Raw genomic sequence first — 21,029 nt, 5'->3', positions numbered from 1 at the left:
TAGCTTGATTGAAGAAGGATTGTTTGGACAGCAGGGAGCTGTCTGTGGTTGAATGCGGGTAATCGAGATTTATGTGCGGGAATAAATAATATTTGCAAATCGCCAAGACCGAAGAGCGCGAGGAGTGGCCCCTCAAGGGGGATACTCGCAAAACAATCTCTCGGTAAATGCCATCTGCTGCCGGCCATGGCGAAGGTTGAGGACCACCAGCAACAGTAGCAGGAGCAGCAGCAACAGCAGGTCGTCCACTGGCAGGCGATCTTGATTATTATTGAGTTCTGGTTCTGTTCAGCGGCAGAAGGGGGCGAAGCGCATTGTTTAATAGGTCGACAGATGTTGAAACCAATCCTGACCATATTGTCTGCCTTGTGTTTTGTGTTTTGTTACGAACTGGACTCGTTGTCCAGTTTACAGTTCCGTTCGAGGGCCAAACGGCCTTACGCGTTTAACTAAAGATCCCCTCTGGACGGCAACGGTGCATCGGATGCATGGGATGCGCCCGACCTTAATGCAAATATTATGTAAAGTGTCCACCCATCCGTCAGACGCGGGTGTCTGTACTTCCTGGGCTGGACACCGTTACCGTATCCGCGCTCGCTTCCTTGAACCGGTTAAATCCGCGGATAACGGAGCCTAGCGGAAAAGCGGAACCAGAACCTGGCTTTACATAAATTACGCATCGGATTCCCGATCATCATCAGGTGTTGCGTTCCGTGCGTTTGCCAGAGAGACAACTTTGAAACCTGCACTGGTGGGACAGGTTTTCCACCGGCAAGATGCTGCTTTTCCGACCACCGACGACAGCCCGGTTTGGCATCTTACGTTTTTTTTTGCTGCGATCTCCCCCCCCCCCCCCCCACCAAACTCCTCGTTTTGATCCTCAGTAGAGGTTCCAGTTATACAAACAGATCGCGCACACGCAACGCAACAGATGCGAACGGGAAGATCGAACTGCTGGCTGGGGATCGTGGAGTGACCAAGAATCTTCTTCTTCACCTTCAGTCGTGTGCTTGCCAAAAGTAACGGTGTCTGAGAACTCACATGTCAGGGCGTGAAGTCTCGGCCCACACGGAACCGAACTGCACGGAGCACCTCTAGTGGGGTCGCAAGCCCGGCCCATGGTGGCACTGTTTACACTCCCGGACCTCTGGCACCACCAGCACCAGGGTCCCGAGAAAGAAGAACCGAGAACAGACCATCTCCATCTGTTGGTATCTTTCCCAGAGCGAACGTTTGCGCGTTAGAAGATAAATAAGAATGTGAAAGATGTTGGCGGCTCTGTGGCGGTCGCTTGATGTGATGTTTTTGTTGCGGTTGTTCTGTCGCTCGTTGTGGCCAACAAGCAATTAAACAACGGCGACGAACGACGATCGAGACGCTGGAAAGGAAGCGTTCTCGACTGGTCCATCAATCATCGAACGGAGTTCGAAGTTCAGTTACTGAACTCTCTCTCTATCTTTAATTATTCCCAAATCGGTTAGCGATTCCTTGAAAAACAAAAATCGGCACTTCTCTGTGCGAGTATCGCCAAGAAACGGCAACACACTTGTCCAAGGCGAAAGGGGAAAGTTTGAAGTTGGCGTGATTTTTTGGCGCAGTCGCTGCTGCAGATTGCACAATCACGTGTCCATCGGACGCCTGATCGCTGGTCCAGTCGATCGAAGGTCTCGATTGAATTTCGAAAAAACAAAAAACCTGCCCGTGTGATTGGACGTGATACAAAGGAGGAGAGGTGCCCGAGAGTCCATCGGTGTCCATCAAAAACCGGGCGCCGGTGATGAAGTTGTCGAAAGAGATAGCGAGACAGAGAGAGAGAGAGAGAGAGAGAGAGAGAGAGAGAGAGAGAGAGAGAGAGAGAGCGAGAGTGAGCGAGGGACTTGAGTTCGGTCCATCGGTTGAACTCGTTTGTGATTCCATTTTTGGCAAAAAATAAAATCATTCGAAAGGAAAACCTGTTCGGTTGCGGCATGCACCACCACCAGCACCATCATGCAAACATACCATATCCTGACGCTGAGGAGCCGAAGAGCTGATTGTGCCCTCTGGGCTCTGGGCTGAGAGTTGGCTGACGTCGTTTTATCAATCAACAACTTTCACGCCATACAGAGCATCGGTGCGAAACGTTGGAGGAACCGCGGGAGGGTGTAATAGTAAACCTTCTGGACCAGTTGGCCAACCGTCTCGGGCGCGCGCGCGTTCGGTGTAAGTGGGTCTCGGTTGCTGCTCCGGGCCTCCGGTCATTCATAGTTTTCCCGCGGACGACGCTCGCCACGATTGTTGGGTACAGGTTGTCACAGCGGCCACCAACCACACATACACGTATGCGCTGCAATCAGCGTCATCGGGGTGCAAGAGGTGTAATTACACCTTGGACCTCCTGCGACAATCGCTTGGCTCAAGGGGGTTGCCCTGGATGGCCCGCTGGTGGGGGGTCTTTTAAGCGTTTAATTTATGTTTCTTGAGGGCTTTCCCTTCCACTGCATAATACTGCGGGTATGATGCGGGATGATTGGCCACCGTTTTTTTTTTTCGTTGCTGAGAATCTCTCTCGCGGTGCCGCGTGATTGGTTGTCGACGAGAGTCCCTGGGAATTGCGGGGAATTTTAAAGCCAGCATGAAGCAAGAGGGACTTATGTTTATGTAAATTCATTGCGCGACATAATTAAAGACCAGGACTTGCGAGCACCGGAACAGGAAGTCTTGATCGATTTCAAATAGGGATGCACTTGTTGTTGTTGATGTACCGCAACTCATGTACAACGTTAAAGGATCCGCTCGCTATCCGGCGAGCGATTGGGGTCACACGGGAAGCGGTGCAATTATCATCTTTCGAGCAAGTATGGGAGCACCGTGGCCAGGGCCAGGGCCTGAGCAAAGAAAACCTGTTCCTCGTTCCAATACGCGCCCCTAATATCCGCGCTCCCGTTGTAATTCCTGGTAATGATGCCAGCGACAACTCTCTAGCGTCTGGCGCAGAGCAAGAGAGGAGATGGGAGGAGAGAATCGTACCAGGACGGATAATCTAAACTATTTGACCCCTTTCGGGACCGCCCGAAGGGATCGGCGAGAGCGCTTACGTGATGAGTGATCGGCTGCGAGCGGAGAGCGGCTGCGAGTGGAATGTGTTGCGTTTAGCCAATCCCTCTGCCATCCGGGACCGCTGTTTGGTGCCAATTTGCCACATTCCCCTGGCATGTTGCGAATCTCCGGCACAAAAGCGTTAGCCGACCGTCGCACTGCCAGCCGTGCCACCGGCGATCTCCCGGCCGGTCTCCGGGAAGCTGGTGTCGATTGTTTAATTACTTCTTCAGAGACCAGTGTCTGTCCTGCTGTCCGTGTTCTGGAATGTCATGCTCCCGGGGGCCACATGATGATGGGACTGAAGAAGCTGACAATAACGCAGCTGGCGGTCGCTTAAAGTGCGTTACGTATCCCACGGTTTTTACAAATGTCCAGCATGTTCAGAGGAGTTCCTGCCATGGGAACACCGGATGGGCGGATCGGGAGTGATGATTTGCGGGAAAAGCGAACAAAAAACATTCCGGGAGAATGTTACCACCGACTGTCCTCCAGAACCTTGGCTCTGCTATGTCGCTGGTGTGATGGGGATTATAATCCAAATTATAATTTGCTTCCTTGTCGGCCACAGCATGATCGTGAATGTATCAACACCAGCAGGCGGCCAAGTGTCCTTGCCGTCACGTCGCTGGCCTCTGTTCTCTCTCTCACAGGGCGTGAGGTTTCGAAAGGGAAATTCCCTGACTGTGTTTCAGGGGTTTTTTTCCGTTGTCCAGGTCAAAACATCTTTTACGTTGACATTAACTTAATGGTCGGCCATTAAGCTATTTGTGGCCAGTGCCGCTGTGAAAGATGAGCTGGAAGGTGGCCAGGCCCACCAGCTGGATGTGTTCCCAAGCCACACTCACTTCTGTCACAAGTGACATTCGATTGGTGAGTGTTTGGGAAATTTCATTAAAGAGTTTTCTTTTTGATTTCCCCCCCGCCCGGGCCATCCAAAAAGTCCTTCATGTGGAGAAAGTGAGGTGGTGCATGCGAGATGCAGCAAAAAAAGGTCAGTGTCAGTGTTTTACGTGCTGCTGACACATGCATTACTCCGCAGTGCATGAGTGTGGGAAAGCAACCGCTTGCAGGACGATATCCAATTATCGGAAGGACCTATGCGATATGAGGTGCGCACCCTATGCGTGTCATGTGTGATGGTCACATATGCTTCACCCACTTCCAATGCTCTGCAAATCATGAGACCACCCTCCGCAGACCACCACCCTGTGTGGTGGATCACACATATGTGGTTCTTCTCTTTCGGGGGTCTCTATCGTTGTCATGTGTTGTCTACATGACATGCACGAAAGGGGTGGTCTATGCTCGTAGTTCATATTTAAATTTGTTTTCTCTCTTTTCTTTCTCGTTCCTCTCAACCCTGTCTGACATGCCGGTTCCCGTGTGTCCGCGATTGGCAAGTTCTAGGTTTGAAGAAACGTTGTTGGGGTTCGGTTTTTCGGTGGTTTCGCTGCTCATCATCCCTTCACCCCATGAGGTCCTGAATGGTGTGTTATCGCCGCAAAACGTGTGTGGCCTAATCGGGCGCCCGGGGGAGCATGCAGTTGAATTTTAATTTATTTAACATCAACCCAGTTCTCCGCCTCATGCCCCCTCTTCGTGCTGCTGAGGGGGGACGCCTGTCACAGACGTTATGGGTTTTTGTTACTCTCGACGCGAATGTGGGTTTTTATTTTTTTTTGGCGAGAGTAAAAAGTGTATTTTTGGAACAGCACTTTCGCCGCTGGTAGCAGCTCTCCCGCAGCTCGGCTGCGAAGGAAACAAACTAGAATCGCAAAAATGGTTGCTCCACAGTGGTGGTGGTGCTGCTTTTCAGGTTAGATTGCTTCGCAGCCTTCGAGTGACGTCATTTTCCGTGTGGCGTGTGTGTTTGATGGCATCCTTTGATGCCTTCGATGCATTATGGTTCAGTTCCCTTGACAACGGTGTGCAAAGTGTGTGCTACTTCGATCAATATCACATTCATTTGTACGAACGCTCTACAGTCGCCCGGGGCCTTGAACTTCCATCGTTGTTGCCATAACCTCCAAAAACCGTTCACGTTTTCGTTCCTATCAGGACGTGAAAGGGAATAAACGAGCAAAACATGTGTGTCCCCTAAACCCCAAAGGCAAAGGAAGGCCCACTCCGAGGTTCTGCTCACTTCGCAGCATGGCGACCTCGAGCCGCTCTGTACGCGTCGCTCTGTCTGGCAGCATCGTTGATCGTTGTCTTGGATGGCCGGAAGTAACAGATCGCCCCGGCAGCACCAGAGCGTTCGCGATCTGGTTGGCTGGTTGGTTGGGTGATTGATCGCAACACACAAGCTCGCACGCACGCACAGATCGTTGGGGGGGTTTTTGCTCGAGCTAATGAATCGCGAAAAACATGGAGAATACGGTTTAACCCCGCGGCCAACCCGGCCATATTCTGCGGCGCCCTCTCTCTCTCTCTCTCTCGCTTATGATGCGTTCCGCTCGAGGACCGCCAGTCACCATAAAGGGGATGAAATGTGTCGCAGCAAAACAACATCAACGACAACGATGACAACAAAAAAAAAAGGCCTGGCCCCAATCTGGCAGGCTAATCTATTTCCACTGTCCGCTGTTCTTGCTCGTGTGCTCGTGGATCGCGCATGTTATGCGCATCAGTGGAACCACCTCCGTGCGAGAGGCCAAGGGGTGGGATTGACTGATCGACGTACGTTTGGAGATCGATTGCACGCTCCATTCGGTGGGGTGTGGTTTCTGCGCTGCGGATGATGGTAAGGCAGGGAAGCTTCACTTCTCCCAAACGCCAACCGCTCGCCATCATCAATCGACTCAATGACTTCATTCGCTCGGCCCCAGCCCGCCAGTCTGTCTCATCGGACATTCGGTGCTGTGGTGACAGCGTCGGCCGAGGTGACTTTTTCCTGTTTTCATAAATATTTATCACCATCAACCATTGATCGTTGCTCGGACGATCGAAAGCATAGGAGCGTAGTTTTTTTTTTCCTTCTTAATGTTCTTTCCAGCATCGGCTTTCTGGAGATATGATATCCAATCGAACGACGACGACGACGCTTCGACGTCGCCGATTGACATTCATGGCACGTCACCACCCGCGGGGCACGGGACCACATCCATCGATGTTCGCTGCCTGTTGACATCCGAAGCCCAGGGCCTATAAAACAAGATACTGGCCAGGTCTTCTACTTAGCTTAATGGCGGAACAAAACTCTCTCTCTTTCTCCTCTTTCGCCGAAGTGATCGCGCTCCCAATAGATGCCTTTATCGCTTAATGGGCAGGAACTCCACTCTGTGTCTCTTGGGGCATCGCGGAACGATCGCAGAGCGCCCCCCTCCCACAGTGTGTGCGCTTTTACTCCCGTCGTCATAACCGGTCATGTCGGTCGCTCAAAACCGCAATCTGAATGTACCTCCGCCATGTTGAAAAGTGGAGCACCGAGCAGCCAGAACACCGGAGAGCAGCATTTGCGGAGCAGGAACAGGTTGCGGTCCGGTGTTTGTGGTGCTCGGGGTGTTTTGCGATTCGATCGAGTGACAATTTGGACATTTTGAATGTAGAAAGACCGGTTCCTGGGGGCCCTCATTTCGCGGTGAACACACCTCACTGCTCGATCAAACCTCAGATGATCATCAGTGGATCAGTGTTTTGGAAATTTGTTTTTCACAAATCCTTCCACCGGACATACGTACGATCGGAGGCAGGCAAGGTGACGTCCATGGAATGGTATGCTATGGTGGCCTCCCTAGTGCCTCTCCGGAGTTAAACGACGATTAAGAGATGATGGTGATTGATGGGTAGCCAGGGCTCAACGAGTGGTTGGTAGAGGAGCTAGTGCTTACGATCAAGTACCGCCATCCATCTTGAATCGTGCACCTGATCTCGTGGACCGGACGGAACCCTTTAGGGTCTGTACGGTTTCTAGAAGCATTCTAGTGGCCGCACACCATGCACCGGTAAAGGCAACGACGACCTAAACGAGCTGATAGGAGGTTGGCGGATGTTAATTACTGTTTCAATCGCTGCCGCTTCCTGTCACCAGCCACGGCTGCCTGTGGGTTGAGGTAAGCACATTGCCTTTAGTGTCAATTGGATGCTAAATGCTGCGGCTTGCGCGATAAAGACTGTGTGTCGTGTGCCCTGCGTAGGACCTCAATGGACCCCTCATCCCTAACGTGAGGGCCCGCGAAGTGCGCATTGCGGTGACGACAGGTGACAGGCGGAGGTCACCATAAAAGGGCCACTGAGGAGGTGTTTGGGTTGAGAGGGAGTTTAGCTTTTTTTTCTCTCTGTTCAATCTGTTCACTGATGGCACGACGCATGCGTTGATGGTGTAGCACCTGTGGCCAGTGGTGGTTGCCGAAGGTCAATCCGGCATTGGTGGCATCACTTGCCGTTCCTTCCATTGCTGCTGGCCACTGCAGGTTAACACCAGCACCGTGTGGTGACCTCCAGATGCGCGGTATTTCGGTTTAAAGAGTAGCCTCACCGCACAGTCCTGCGTCCTTTTGCTGGTTTTTGTTGTTGCCGTTGTTGTATTTGCCTTTCGATCGCGCAAGATCACATTCCGCATGCCAACGGAGCGGGGCCCCCCGGGTCGGCAGAGATCCAGCAGTAAAGTAATGTCAGGTCATTAATGCTGCGGCGGAGGCCAGGTCACATTCTTAGCCAGACAACTGGTCGCCGACTCGGGGGCATCGGTGCTGTCGTTGTTGTTGTTGTTGTTGTTTGAGGTGGTCCGTCATATGTAGAGAAGAGCGGAGTGGTGGCGATCGCGCACGATCGCTGCTTGATCATACACATTGGAGCCAGTCAGCCACAGAGCAAGTGGTTTTTCACACCACCCAGTGCCCAGTGGTCACCTGGACCTGCGCGAAGGTTAATTGCTGATTGAAATCAGCTGTCGAAGTTGCCGCTGACACCTCGCAGCCAACCAAACCGACATAAAAGCATAGCTAGATTGCTTAACGAAGTTTTACAAAACACTGCTCTCTGCACCGCAGCACCAGCAAGCGACTCACACGAGAGAACGACGCGTCCCAGAGCTATCAGAGGAATTAATGTCATAAAGCTAAGCCGAAAATCGAAAGCAATGCCGATGCTTTGGGCGCAGGATGGCGTTCTTCTCTCATGCCTCAAGCAATGCGCAGGGCAAGGGCAGGAAAGGAGAGCAGCAACAATCGGTAAACAATCAAAAAGTGACGCAGCGATCACATCCATCAATCAAACATCAAAACTCCGTGGCCCGTGGTGGCTGCCAGTGACCGTGAGCACCAGCGAGTAGGCTGTGGTGGGTGCGTTAATCGAATCGCTAGATCCGGAGCCAATCGCTGCTGCTGCTGCTACTGCTGCTTGGATTGCTTTGCTGCGGAACGTAGTAGGAGGAAACCGTCGACTTGGCAGCAAGATGGCGATCAATCGGCAAACAAAACTCTTCCGTTTCCGCAATAAACACCTCGCGCGACTCACGCACGTCTCTTGGGGGTGGATTTTCGGGGGATGTGACGCAGTTGCATGCGATTGGGGGCCTCTCGGCCGCCAATTAATCCATCATAAAGCGTTTCAAATGGCAACCCGCGCCATTGTCCGGCCATATAGCATCTCTTTGCTTATTTTAAAGTTAGAGACGCGCTCCATCCAGCGTGTCGTGTACTTTGGGAGCAGGTTCTCGAGCCCCAAACCGGCCAAACCGGACCTACACGATACTGTTGCGATTCACTAGCCTCCCGCCATCAGCCACCGCGTCACAGCTCGTCTCGGGGGTCCCAATAAATTATGCAAAACGAAAACAGATCCGTGCGAACGGAGAGGAGGTAGTTGAGAACCCTTGCCGGCGTTGAAGGAGATCTCGCATCAGCCGAGCTACGCGGCGGCTGTGGGCTTCTCGAAGCTGCCTTTCGCACGGTCCACGGGGCGACGATTTGATGTGAACAACAGGTTGCGGTGACTGTCAGCGTAGCGGTGGTGCTGGTGCGTGCTGGTGCGCAGTTAGAAGATGGTGGATGGTTTCAGTCACCACGCCGTCCGGCCCAGACACGGTGTCTCCACGGTGTGGACTCGATTGTCTTTCCCTTTTACAGGCTTCAACGCTGGCATCGTCACAGCCGACTCGATGGCTACCTCTTGGCTTGTGGGATGGGATTTGCTTAGGCAAATGATGAATTCACAAATTGACCGTAGGAAGCAGAACCTGTCCTCCCGGGGGTGGTGATGGTGGTACTGGATGACAATTGCCCACCACCAGCAGCACCATCAGCGTGTATGTGTTTGGATCGATTGTGTTCACGCTGATCGGGTGACGCGCAACATGGCTAATTACTGATACGAATCGGCTCGATACGAATGGATCGGAGGTCTCCCCTTCTTGCATCACCCACTGTTCAGGTGGTTTCCACTTAGGCCCACCAATCGATCATCATGCCACCCTCATATAGAGGCGCGAGACCCCAGAAGCAGCGTTAGGGCACACTCGACGATAGCATCGTCGAGCGAGGTCGCGCTGGCCACGGTGACACGGTGTCTCGCAGTCGATTCCGTTCGATCTGACGCAGTGGATGTGTCAGGTGTGTTCTCTCCTTCTACCTTGCGCCAAGCTCTCCACTCGATTGAATAATTGGCCTCAGCCCTCTATCGGTTTTGATCGCTTGCTGGTGGTGGCGGTATTGGCTGCTGATTAGAGGAGAGAATCGTTCGCCCAGGAATGCGGCTCTGACAATACTACTTAACCTAGTAGCGGTAGCGTTTGTGGTAGTGTGGTGGTCCATGTGTCTATCCGTGTAGGGTGATTTATTTAATTTATTGCGCCAACAAAACGATCAACCTATCAACGTGTAGTGAACGAACGATCGAACGAAGGCACGCAAAGTGTGCAGTGTGTTGCTGTTGTGGGGCTTCAACTCTCGCTCGCTAGTCCTACCTTAACCGCAACGTTCGTCAAAACCTGTTGGCCTTACTGTCGTTGTTGTTGCTGCTGTTCAGCGAGCCAGCTTGTAGTGCATCGAGGTGAGATATAATTTGTTGACAAGCGGTCTAATGTCCCCACCGTTTAGCATGAGTAAATAGATGCAATCGGAGACAAGCAACCGCTTGTCACCCGCTCGGTGCTCGATGTGGCCCCGCGGGTATCGATTCATCGGCTTTGATGATTGTGCAAAAGCACTGAGAAGCACCATGGCCACTGGAGAACTGATGGAATATGAATGAATACCGCGAACGCGGAAGGCCTCTACACCACAGGTGATCGTTGATAAAACTGAACGATCATGTATGATAAATCGCACCGTGCGAGGAATGGCAAATTAAATATTCCAACCATTAAAGCGAGCTTCACTCTGAAAGTCCCCTCGCGACGACAAAATGGCGCAAGCAGAGATCCTCCATCGCGATCGGTGCCAATCGCGATGCTAATGCTGGCTAATTTTTTATTTCATAGGGCGCCCCCTCTCCCTTTGTATGCTCACCCACCATTTGGCCACCATTGGCCGATGCTCATCTTCGCAAACCGAACGAATGAAGATCGGATTACACGCGGAACCGGTTCGCGGATTTTTGGCGAAATGTTTGCCACGTTTTGTGACGTTTCTATTCCAGCGAGGGAAAACGATTAGAAGCCCGTGACACGGTGGCGCTGGTGGTGGTTGATTTGCATATCGGCACGAAGTCAAGGAGAAGACCACTCAAGCAACTTTACGGCAGGGCGATTACGGTTAAGATGGCGACACTCTATGGCCGTGCCGGTGCGGAGATCAAGGCGAAATGCATAAAACAATCGGTGGCCAATCGGTGGCCCCGTGGACACAATGCATTCATCGTGCGGGGGACCGGCGGTGGCTTTAAAGTGCAGGAAACCGTTTGTTACCTTCTTCTCCTTCTCCTCGATCGGATACTGTTGGCTCCGGACGTCAAATCCGCGATGCTGCGAAAGTTACGAAGTCGGAATGATTGAAGGCGTATAGCGGTCCAATTGAGCGTAGGTCTCCCACGCACCACCACATCAGAATCGCCAGAGTGTCTGGGCGAACAGTGATCGTGTCGCGCGGGTTCTAAGCCGTTCCCTCCGTTCGCGACAAGCGAAGGTGCGTCACGCGGTTCGGAGTTGGAGCAAAAACAAAAAACCACCGAAGGTGGAACCGGTGCACTTCTCGCTGAGTCGGTTCTTGGCAGTGGTGTTTCGCCTTGGTGCACCAGTTTGCGGCCGACAATTGACAAATGAAGTGAAGTGATCTTGTTGCACTTGCTAGTGTGTATCGATCGGTCGATCGGTAGATCAAAGCCTGTTGTCCTTGTATCGAAAGGGTCCAAAGCAATCCTTCCAGCGTGAAAAGGGCACCGATTGCGAAAGGGATCCCTGGACTTTGACCTTTCTTTGCTCCTTCGGGGCACGAGAAGTGAAGTGAAGCAACAAGTGAGCTCGGGAGTGAGGCCGAGTTCGAGGTTCTCTGGTCCTTCACGCACCATAACTCGCGATCCCGTATATTGAGAGTGACAGAGTGATAACGACTCCTCTTCTTCAGCCTCTTCTCCTCCGTACGATCAGTGCGTACGATCAGTGCGTAGTAAGTGTCTGGCGTAAGTGAACACCACGGTGTCGCTGTTGATAAGATAATTTGGCGCGCGAATGGTGGGCTGCTGCTGCTGCTGCTGCTGTTAATCCAATTGACGCCCTCTCTCTAAAACCTTGCCGATGATGATGATGATGACCCCACGCACATTCGAAGTGCGTGCCCTTCGCTGGAAAGAACGGACAATCGGCACTTGATGTTGTGTCTTTTGATGATTTATGCGACTTGTACTGGCCGCGATGTGCGGAATGACCCGGAAATCTAATTTTTTCCTCCCCTGTTCGTGATGTGACGTGGGCCTCGGTGTTTTGTCTTGCAGCGGAAGAGGCTGCTGGCGATGTAGGAGGCGCAAAACAGCGAACAAAAGGGTCTTGTAAAATTAGAACAATTGCTACAATGACTTTCGGTTTTGGTGTGAACATCGAGTTTCCTCCCTGAAGTCGTCACCGTTTTGTTCACTGGCCGGTGCTGCTGTGGTGTTGATCTTCATCAGCAATGTGGCCGTGTATTGTTGTCTGTGGGCTAATTGAATTAAACGGTTGAACATCAAATTCCCGGCGCCTGACCACGCGTTTTCCGCGCGTTTCTAATTCGCTCTGCTCCAGTTCCGGATGTCCACGGGGCTTCCACGGCGTGACTCGCGGAGATTTAGGTGAAAATTTGCTGGATTACTCCCCGAGCTGAGACGCGTGACGTTTGACGGCTGCGTGGTCCAGTTCCTTGACCACAAAACGCTCGGTCGATCGCTTGGTGCAGCTCGTTGTGGTCAGAGAATCGTGATTGACGTTATTAAGTGGCTCGCGGTGTTGCAGCCAAAAAGGGTGGATGGAATGGATTCCCATACAAAAATCCTGAACGGACAAAGCGAATTGGAGTTTCCGTCACTTACCAAAGAGATCAATGTCAGAATGTCGCTCTCGTCGACCGTACGGTTGCATCTGTTTGCCAAATTGATTCCAAGTGGGGCCCCGAGAGTGTCATATAATGACGATCGCCAACTGAACGCTACATGCTGTGCGAGTGGGCCGTCGATCATTTGAGATTGTTGCCGGGCGATCATGCGATCGTAAGTCGAGGGCCACGCTCACACGCAGCTCGGGCGCAGCTGTGAGAATACAGTTTTACGGCCGTATTAATAACTTTACAACGTCCGTCCCGTAATATAAACACACAGCCCGCGTTCTTAACGGCTGCTTAACGCATTAGCTTTCAATTCTCTCGGCCACTAGGCGTGACTGCGGAGTCGCGGCAACAAGCGGAAGCGAAAGCTCTTTAGAAGTACGCGGCGCGCTCGCGCGAGTACGCAAATGAAGAGCCCGCGCCGTCCACTCATTAGTGTGTACGCTTATGCCCATGAAAATGGTTTAACGAGCTTGATAATTTATTATTTTTCCAATCCGCAGCCCCATTCCTACCGCTTTGCTTAAGCTTTTCGCTGACCGTAGTCGCGGTTTCGCGATCAGCGGTGCGAGCAGCGCAGTTAAACAACTTTATTAACTTTTATGGCAAAGCGATCGTGGTGAGATACTATAAAGCGCGTTAAGTAGATTACTGCGGATTGTGCTCGGGAGTGCAATTATTTTGTGCAGAAATCCGGTCCGCGAAATGGTCACGCGCTATACCGTTAGTTTGCTGTTCCTGGGAGACGGGATTTGTGGTGCATAAAAGTGACATAAACAGCCCCTCCTCCCTGCGATCTTTTTCAAACAGTTTGGGTTTGAAATGAAAAAAATGATTGATGAACGAGAGGAAAGAGAGAATGAGCTTGTTGTTTCTAAACAAATGCCACGAGAAAACTAAACTCTCATCTCGGCTCGCCAATGATCCTCTATGTTTTTCACCCTCCGGGGTTTGTCTTTCGATCCCCTAGTGATGACGGAGCCGGAAATGATGCGCAATCGATGCATTAAGCTGTGCACGCGACAAACGTATCAAATTACGAGAGCGCCGCACATTTGTTTCCTTCTGCCTCGCTGCATTTTCGGGGTGGATTTCCTCTCCTTCCTCTACCCAGAAGCAAGAAGAAGGGAATCAGAGATAATCATCGTCATCATTCATTTCGCATCCCTCGGATCGTACCGGGATGGTGTCGCCGTTTTTTGGGGTTGTTTATAGGGAACAGAAGCACCGGCGAGAGGTTTCTCATAAGTTTTGCGCAACGCGGCGCGCATGTGGATGTCACGCCAGCCGCCAGAGAGGAACTGCATATCGTGCGTTGCAAGGCTGGAACCAACGCAGCTGTGCAGCTGCTGGTGACACCGGCTGGCCACGTGCTGCAGCGCCTCGAGCACGTTCTATTCGCTTTCGTAGCGGTTTATGCTACTCTTCCTGCTATGCTCGTACATCTTTTGCATCATCGTACTCCGAGGAAGAGCGAACATACGAAGCGCATCTGTCGGTTTGACGGTGGCGCTGGCAACATGAGCATGGCACGTGCTCGTGCGATTCCGCCTTTCGAGGTTTCGGTGCACAGACACACAGAGGACATCACCTGCTTGTCCTCATGTGCATGAGGATGGTTTTATCGACCGCATGTCTTCGACCTTTCCAGGTGAAATGAAGAACGAAGCCAGCAGGAGGTTTACAGTAAATAGAGTTTAATTTCAAACTGGGCACTCCAGGGGGTCCTGCTAGTGGTTTATAGCGAACGAAAGAGAATCCCAAGAAGCCAAAGTCAACCAGGAAAGCTGGACGTAAACCTTGACAAACCGTTTAATTTTCCCTTTTTCCTCTTTTCTTCTCTTTTCCGGTCCCATTTTCCAGTCGTCGTGAAGTCGGGAAGCGTGTAGACGCGCAAAGCAACGGAGTTGCCGTCGCCTACTGGTGGTGATCCAGCACACTTTGCTCGGTTTCTGTGAGAAACAGTAAGTAGCCCCGGGTCTCTAACGGCCGAATTGTGACAAACTCTCTTTGAATGGGGTCCCCAGAGGGGTGAGGGGGGAAGCGCATAAATCTGACGTTCGACGGGAATGCGCACTCAGGGAATGACCCAATTCCCCATCGTTCGGTCCGCCTGGTGCGGATGTGGTGGATCTAATTTCCATCCCGCTGCGGCGGTTGGCGGTTAATATGATTTAATTTTCACCTGCATTGTTTAGTGGTGCCCGGGTGGGGTGGGGAGGGGGGGGATTTCGGTTGTGCCGCAAACCAGTGAACCGATTTTCCGCCCCACGAACCATTGGTTGGGTCTTGTGGGCGTGGGGGTCTGTTTTCGTTTGCTGCTGCACTTGGTACACGAAAATCCAACCTCACCTGCTCCATTAGGCAGCGCAGCGTTCAAGGGAAAATTGAGATAGAGAGACAGACAGAGAGAGAGAGACAGGGAGAGAGAGAGAGAGAGAGAGAGAGAGAGAGAGTGCTAGATTCTGTGCAATTATCGGATTATTACGGTTGATCGTGATGGAAATTATGATGATGATGTTGGGAGTTGATGGTTGTTCAAGGAGGAGTGGCGTTTGCGAAACCACACAGTGAGCTGTGCTTGATGCTGCTGGTGTGGTGCTTCGTTGCGGTTCAATTGCAGCAGCCACAGCAACAGCACAGAGCTGCACGGATCGTGAGCATAAACTAATGGGTTTCACGGGGTGGAGTCTTGTGTGGGCTGCCCGTTTTTTTTTTTTGTTCTCTTTTCGCGCTTTACCATTATACCTGTGCGGCAAGGTTTGCTCTACACAAAACTTGCACACAGCAACTGATCGTGTATTAGGTCAAAAGGGGCTTTTATGTTTGTTGCCATTTTTGTGGCCCAAATCGCGTGTAGATTAGTCTTTTTTTGGCCGTGCAGCGACGTACATGCACTTCTTTGACCACTTTTGTGGTTGGGCTGCATGCAAGCAGCTGAAAAAAAGAAACTGAACGACAACATGGCACAATGGATGGAAGAGGAACATGTTTGAGTTGCATGTAGCCGGTGTGTACCACATGTACACAAACACAGCACGCTTAGCGCTATGTTTTCCCTCGCCTTTCGATCAACAACACTTTTTCACCGACACATTTTTCGCTCTCAAAACGTCCATTTCACTGTCCGCAAAAAAAAAAAAAACAAAGACGATGCTCATCAATACGACAAATAAACGCGCTCGACAATCGTGGTACATCCCATGGCGCAAAATATGGTCGCGAGTCGCGTGGTCAGCACCACTGGGAGTGACCATTTCCTGGTTCAACTCGCACACGGCCACACTCACACCAGGGTCCCTAATTCGTCTTTCGTGTCCTCAAACAGACACTTATTGTCTTATTTGCCATTTGGGGCACGGTGCGGGCTATACACATTTTATGCAAAACAAAAGACTTGGTTAGACAGGGGGTTCGTGGCTCATGCTTCTTTTTGTTTCTCTCTTCTCGCTTTTGTTTGCTTTCGCGTTTTGTGTCTACCCCGGTGGTGGCCATCACTCTCTTCTCATCGTCACACTACTTATAGCCCGACAAAGTCACCTTCATCACAACCTCTCCCCCGGTGGGTGCGGTAATTTGCTAAGTGCGACACGCACGCCACCACCACCAACCCGTTAATGAGGCACGCGAGTTCACCCAGTTCGGCGGACAGGGAGTGTTTTGGCGTTGGCTGCCTCTCTTGTTGCTACCGTCCAGCGTGATCGTCCAGCACCGCGTCATCTCTATTCGATTCAATACTCAACGCTCGAGGCGGTTGTTTTTTACTGCCCCTGCGTTTGATAAATTTATCGGCTTTTAATTTAGTTCCGCACATTGACATGCAAATGTCCAGTACAGTGCGTGCGTGACACTTGAATGTCATCCCGGGCATGCTACGCTTAGTAGATTTGCGTCTCTTAATCAAATCAAGCCTGGGGGTCGGCCACCACCTTGTGTTGACCTCGAATCGGGCACCATTATCCGAAGGATAGTGGATTTACCGCTCGAACACGAATGTTTTTCAACGCGAATTATCGCGCATTGCGGACAGTGCCTTCGGTGCCTGGAGCCATTGTTGTTGCCACCATTTACGCCTCGCTGCACATGGCAAATGGTGGTGCTGCGAGGGTGATGGTGACTTTGAACAACAAAAATCGGGAACTGTGTTGAGGAGATGAAACCCGGGGAAAGAGGAAACCGGTACCACGCAGCAACCTCCATTGACACGTAGCGCAGCGTAGGCCGTGATTTGGCGTAATCGGTTGTCACGAGGAAGCACTCACCTGGCAGCCACCATCGCAGCTTAGGAGAGCGCAGGTGGATATAACGGAGCATTGTGGATGCAACACACCCCCCGGTCCGGTCCATTCGAGGTGCATTTCACTGTCAGAAAGGTGGTGGTGCGGGGCTTTTGGGTTTCATTTACATAACTGCGAGGCTCCGAGATTCGCTTTATTATTTAATTATGGAAACCACACAGTGGCCTTCTCCACAACGGCGCGCACCATAACCTCAAAATCAAGCCTGCGTTGTGTTTGCGAAATGAGCCTACTACGACCGAACGCGCTTTAAAGGGAGCAGAATGAAGTGGAGAGCGCGCAGTATGTAGATGAGCCATCTCGGGTGGATGGATCGTAGTAGACGTTGACTCTCCTACGGTTCGTGGTGACATTTCGAGCGTTCGTTTGTCATCTGGCTCGATCGCGACACACCATCGATCGATCGATTGTCACACCGTTTCGGCGTGTAACCGGCACACCTGCCATCGATCACACACGCACACACGTTGAGGACATTTGTAATGCGTAGCCCGTGGTCGTCGGCGGCGTCGGCCCATTAAATGCCGTCCCATCACATCAGGCACGCTGCTCGCGCACCGCAGAAGGTAAATAAATAATCGGCTTCTCGGTTCAGTTTGTTTACCATTCAGCAACTTCTGCTGCCTCTGCTGCTGCCTCTGGTGCTGCGTTTCCATTTCGAATCCAATTCTCAACGCAAGCCGGCTGCGTGCACACGCGCCCCCGGTTTGTGCGTTTGTTGTGTGTTTTGTATTCTGTGAATGCTACAACCATGATCATCACCATCACCATCATCATCATTCGAAACACTCCATCGCCAGTGGTATATGGTGGGCTGGCGCTGGCTCGTTAAATTTAACAATTTTTACAGCCGAAACAACAATGTCACATACAATGCAAACACAAACACCATCGGCTCCACCACCGCTCATCGAATGATCGATCGAGAGAGGCGCGCAGGAGTTGGGTGGCTTGATGAGAGGGGATCGTGGCAATGTTTGTTGCGTTTGAAAGAAAGCGCCCAAGGGGAGTCGTCTGGTCGGTATGCAAATGGTCTGATAGTTCTTTCGGCGTTCGGTGCTGCTTTTCCCGCCATAAGCGCGAAACAATGGCAACATAAGAAGCGGACACAAGCGCGCTTTGCGCATAATTAGGCACCCCATCGTGTGGGAGCGGCAACGGCGCTACTACCGTACTGTACCGGACATGAGAGATCCCTTGTTCGCGCATCATCATCATCTTTCATCTTATGCTGCTCCTTCTCGAAGTGATGATGCGGTCTGTAGGGTGAGGTGAGAAGAATGCATCTCAAACATGTGTTTAAATGGTTGTTCCCGTGGCGTTTAAGTCGAGGTGGGGAAAACACCGGGATCGCTCCCACTATTATGCTCTGCACACACTGCTGCTGCTGCTGCTGCTGCTGCTGCATTCGGCGTTTAATGTGTGTTTTTCAGGGCCAGTGCATCCCTCCGGTGGCATTGACGTCACGTCCGGGTAATCGTCACCGATCGAAACAGTCCCTCCGGGGTGGTGCTGGTGGTGGTTTGATTAACTGCCAACTGTGTCAACCGCAGCATGCCGTGAGCCCTGTCGTCTGGTCACCATTTCTCACTGTCACATCTCGTCGTCGGACGGCCCGTTCTGTGGCGCATCGGAAGTCGAATTTTTGGTTTCATTCACTGCTTCCTTTTTTTGCTTCGCTCCTTTCGGTTCGAAAATAAACGCGCACGCCAGGGGAAAAGGTTACCGGGCCAAATTTTGTGGAGCAGCCAAATCCTCCATGCCTGCCTCTCCCTCACTCTCTCAGGTCTCCATTTTCGGTATTTATAGAGGCGCTTCTTGTTGCGCTTCTTCGCGAAAACGAAATTCCCTCCCCTCTCCACCTTGAGGTCTGTCGATTTGCATTCTCCGGCCGTCTATATCGACCAAACCCGGGGCCTCGATGGTCCGGACCACCTCTGGTTTGGTCTGCCGAAAAAGAGTGACGTTTAAATGTCGAACAAGCGTGTGCGCAACAGCGTAAAACACGGCGTGGTTTTTTTTTGTTGTTGGCAAATTGAGTTTGCTGTCGCTCCGTCCCCAATATTCGCCTCCAGGCAGCCAACCAGCTAGCCGAACGTGACGTTTCCGTCGGAGCAATATACCTTGGTTCCGGTCTAGTTTATGTTGCTTCGACGTTCCGACACCGGCAGTGGCTGCGGTGGAATGTCGGTACGAATGGTATTGCTTGAGCGCCGGAAAGATCATGCATTCCCCGTCGCGAGATCGACGCGATCGGAGGCAGCGTGGCCGCGGAATTCAATCAAATGTTTCAAAGACATCCCCGGTTCGCTGCCGATCCTCGCGGTGGCTTAGTCTAGTAGCCGGTCATCATCATAAATCTCATGAAGCAAAAAAAAAATGTGCTTCACCTTTCCGCCCAAGCGAGAGAGAGAGGTCGCGTTCTGACTGAAATGTTTCGAGAGCTTCTTTTTGGGGGGTTTCCTTTTTGGTGCAATTTTTTTCGTTTTGGTGGAAGGTGGTCTTCATCTTTGAAAATGTCGGAATCGAGCGTGATTTGTGTCTTGCGTTGCTTTGAAGCCCGACACTGGCCTCATTCCGGCAGGGGTGGCTGGGCGTATTATTAATGTAATGTGCTTCTAAACGGTTAACGATTCGTTCCTGATCTGTATTCTTTTTTGTTTTTGGTCTCGCGCACCGGCTTTACGTTCCAAAAGTGGCCGCAAAGCATCGATATGCTGACGTAGAAGCTGTTTGATGTATTTCCTCGTTCCGTGTTTGGTGTTGGTCGTCATGGAGCCATCATTTCACGCATCATCACAACCAGTACAAGCGTGTTTTGAGTTCTACCGAAAATGGATTGTAATTTTGAAGTAGCAATTACGGCGCTCTCCAGCTCCCGCTCTCTACACTGAGGTTGAGGTCCCTAGAGTGACGCATAAATTCAAGGTGCATGTGGTGCAGCCATTGAACCTGTGATTTCGCTCCGCGGCAAACAACGAAGCGAAGCAACCGCCATTCGTTGCACCCACCGCCCGAGCGGCAGTTCATTAGACGAAAGCGGACGTAGCATTGGCTTCCATTTTCCAAACGGTGCGTGTGCCACGGGTGGAAAGGTGGAGAGCATTATGATAAAAGAGTGCCGATGATATGTTGCTCTAACGGTGAAAGTAATGGCTGCCGTGCGTCCGTGCGTCGATTGCGGACCAAAAGACAAAGAAAGAGGGAGAGGCAGAGACGTGTGTTCTCCAAATTGTAGTTGCGTGAGATCCCGTGGCGTGTTTTGTCGACGATTGTTTTCTAATGCTTCTTCACCCAATGGGCCTTTAAACCGCTCCACGGGAGGATCGCATTAAACGCAAATATTCAAATGAAATTTGTCCAAATAATAGATTTCTCCCGCGATCCAGCGTGCCACCAGGACGGAAGATGGAGCTCAACGAACTTGCCATCGGTTCGGGGCTCATTACGATGCAGCCAAAAACGGCTACAGCTCTGTGGCGTTCATGTTGCATTTTTGATGCTTTTGCTGGTTTAATAGTTTTGCGCGAGGTGAAGCGAGTCGTAATCATCAGTGCTGGCACGTAGATAGTGCCTTTCGACTCGGTTACATCCGCTAACGTAATCGCTTCGTCTGGTGGGATGTTTACTGTGAGTGTAAGTGGTTTTAGTTGTCCCAGGAAAGTAGTTGTTTTAGGTGCAGAGCGTGGAAGGTTTGAAGCACAAATACAATCGCTTCATCGCTTGTCTTAAGTACTGGTAATATAAAGGCGCAATCGCCATCCGTTAGATTGCTGACGTGATGTAGCTGCATCCAGCCATCATATGATGACCTGCTGGCGTAGTAATGCAGCAATGGCCATGCTGGCACACAGCAACAACATAAATCCAAACGATGCCATCCGTTTTGCGCATTTCCTTTTGCGAGAGCGACTCTCTGCGTCAAGGGAGCATATAAAAGAAAGGGTTCCAGGTTCTTCGTCGAAGCGTACTAATGCATTTACGTGGAGGCATCAGGGGTCTTGATGAAGGAACAGAGAAACAACAAAAAGTGCGGACCCAGCACCACCAGCGACCCATCGACGGTTCTAACCCCTTTACACACTTGCACTGCAACCCTCGGGAGTAAGATGGATGGCAGCCGGTCGGTCAACCCCTAGAAGCGTCGTCGTCTGCTCCGTGGGGTCCCACCAGACACGCACTGTCGGCTTCGGTCCACGAA

The 21,029-nt window shown here is 51.6% G+C and overlaps 1 protein-coding gene across 3 annotated transcripts in view; it reads left to right on the top strand.

Annotated features, from left to right (window-relative positions):
• The window catches only part of LOC126575587 (semaphorin-1A), a 77,389-nt gene that overhangs the window by 42,216 nt on the left and 14,144 nt on the right, over positions 1–21,029 (top strand). The window contains exons 1-2 of one of the 3 annotated variants that reach the window (XM_050236350.1): positions 9,729–10,071; positions 14,394–14,494. The gene's annotated coding sequence lies outside the window, so the exon portion shown is untranslated. Of the gene's footprint in view, positions 1–9,728; positions 10,072–11,487; positions 11,625–14,393; positions 14,495–21,029 lie in introns of those variants that run through there. The other 2 variants (XM_050236349.1, XM_050236348.1) reach the window with 2 other exon arrangements.

Source organism: Anopheles aquasalis, chromosome 3, assembly GCF_943734665.1.
Source record: "Anopheles aquasalis chromosome 3, idAnoAquaMG_Q_19, whole genome shotgun sequence".
NCBI classification, from domain to species: Eukaryota; Metazoa; Arthropoda; class Insecta; order Diptera; family Culicidae; genus Anopheles; species Anopheles aquasalis.
This window is presented reverse-complemented; position numbering and strand designations above follow the sequence as displayed.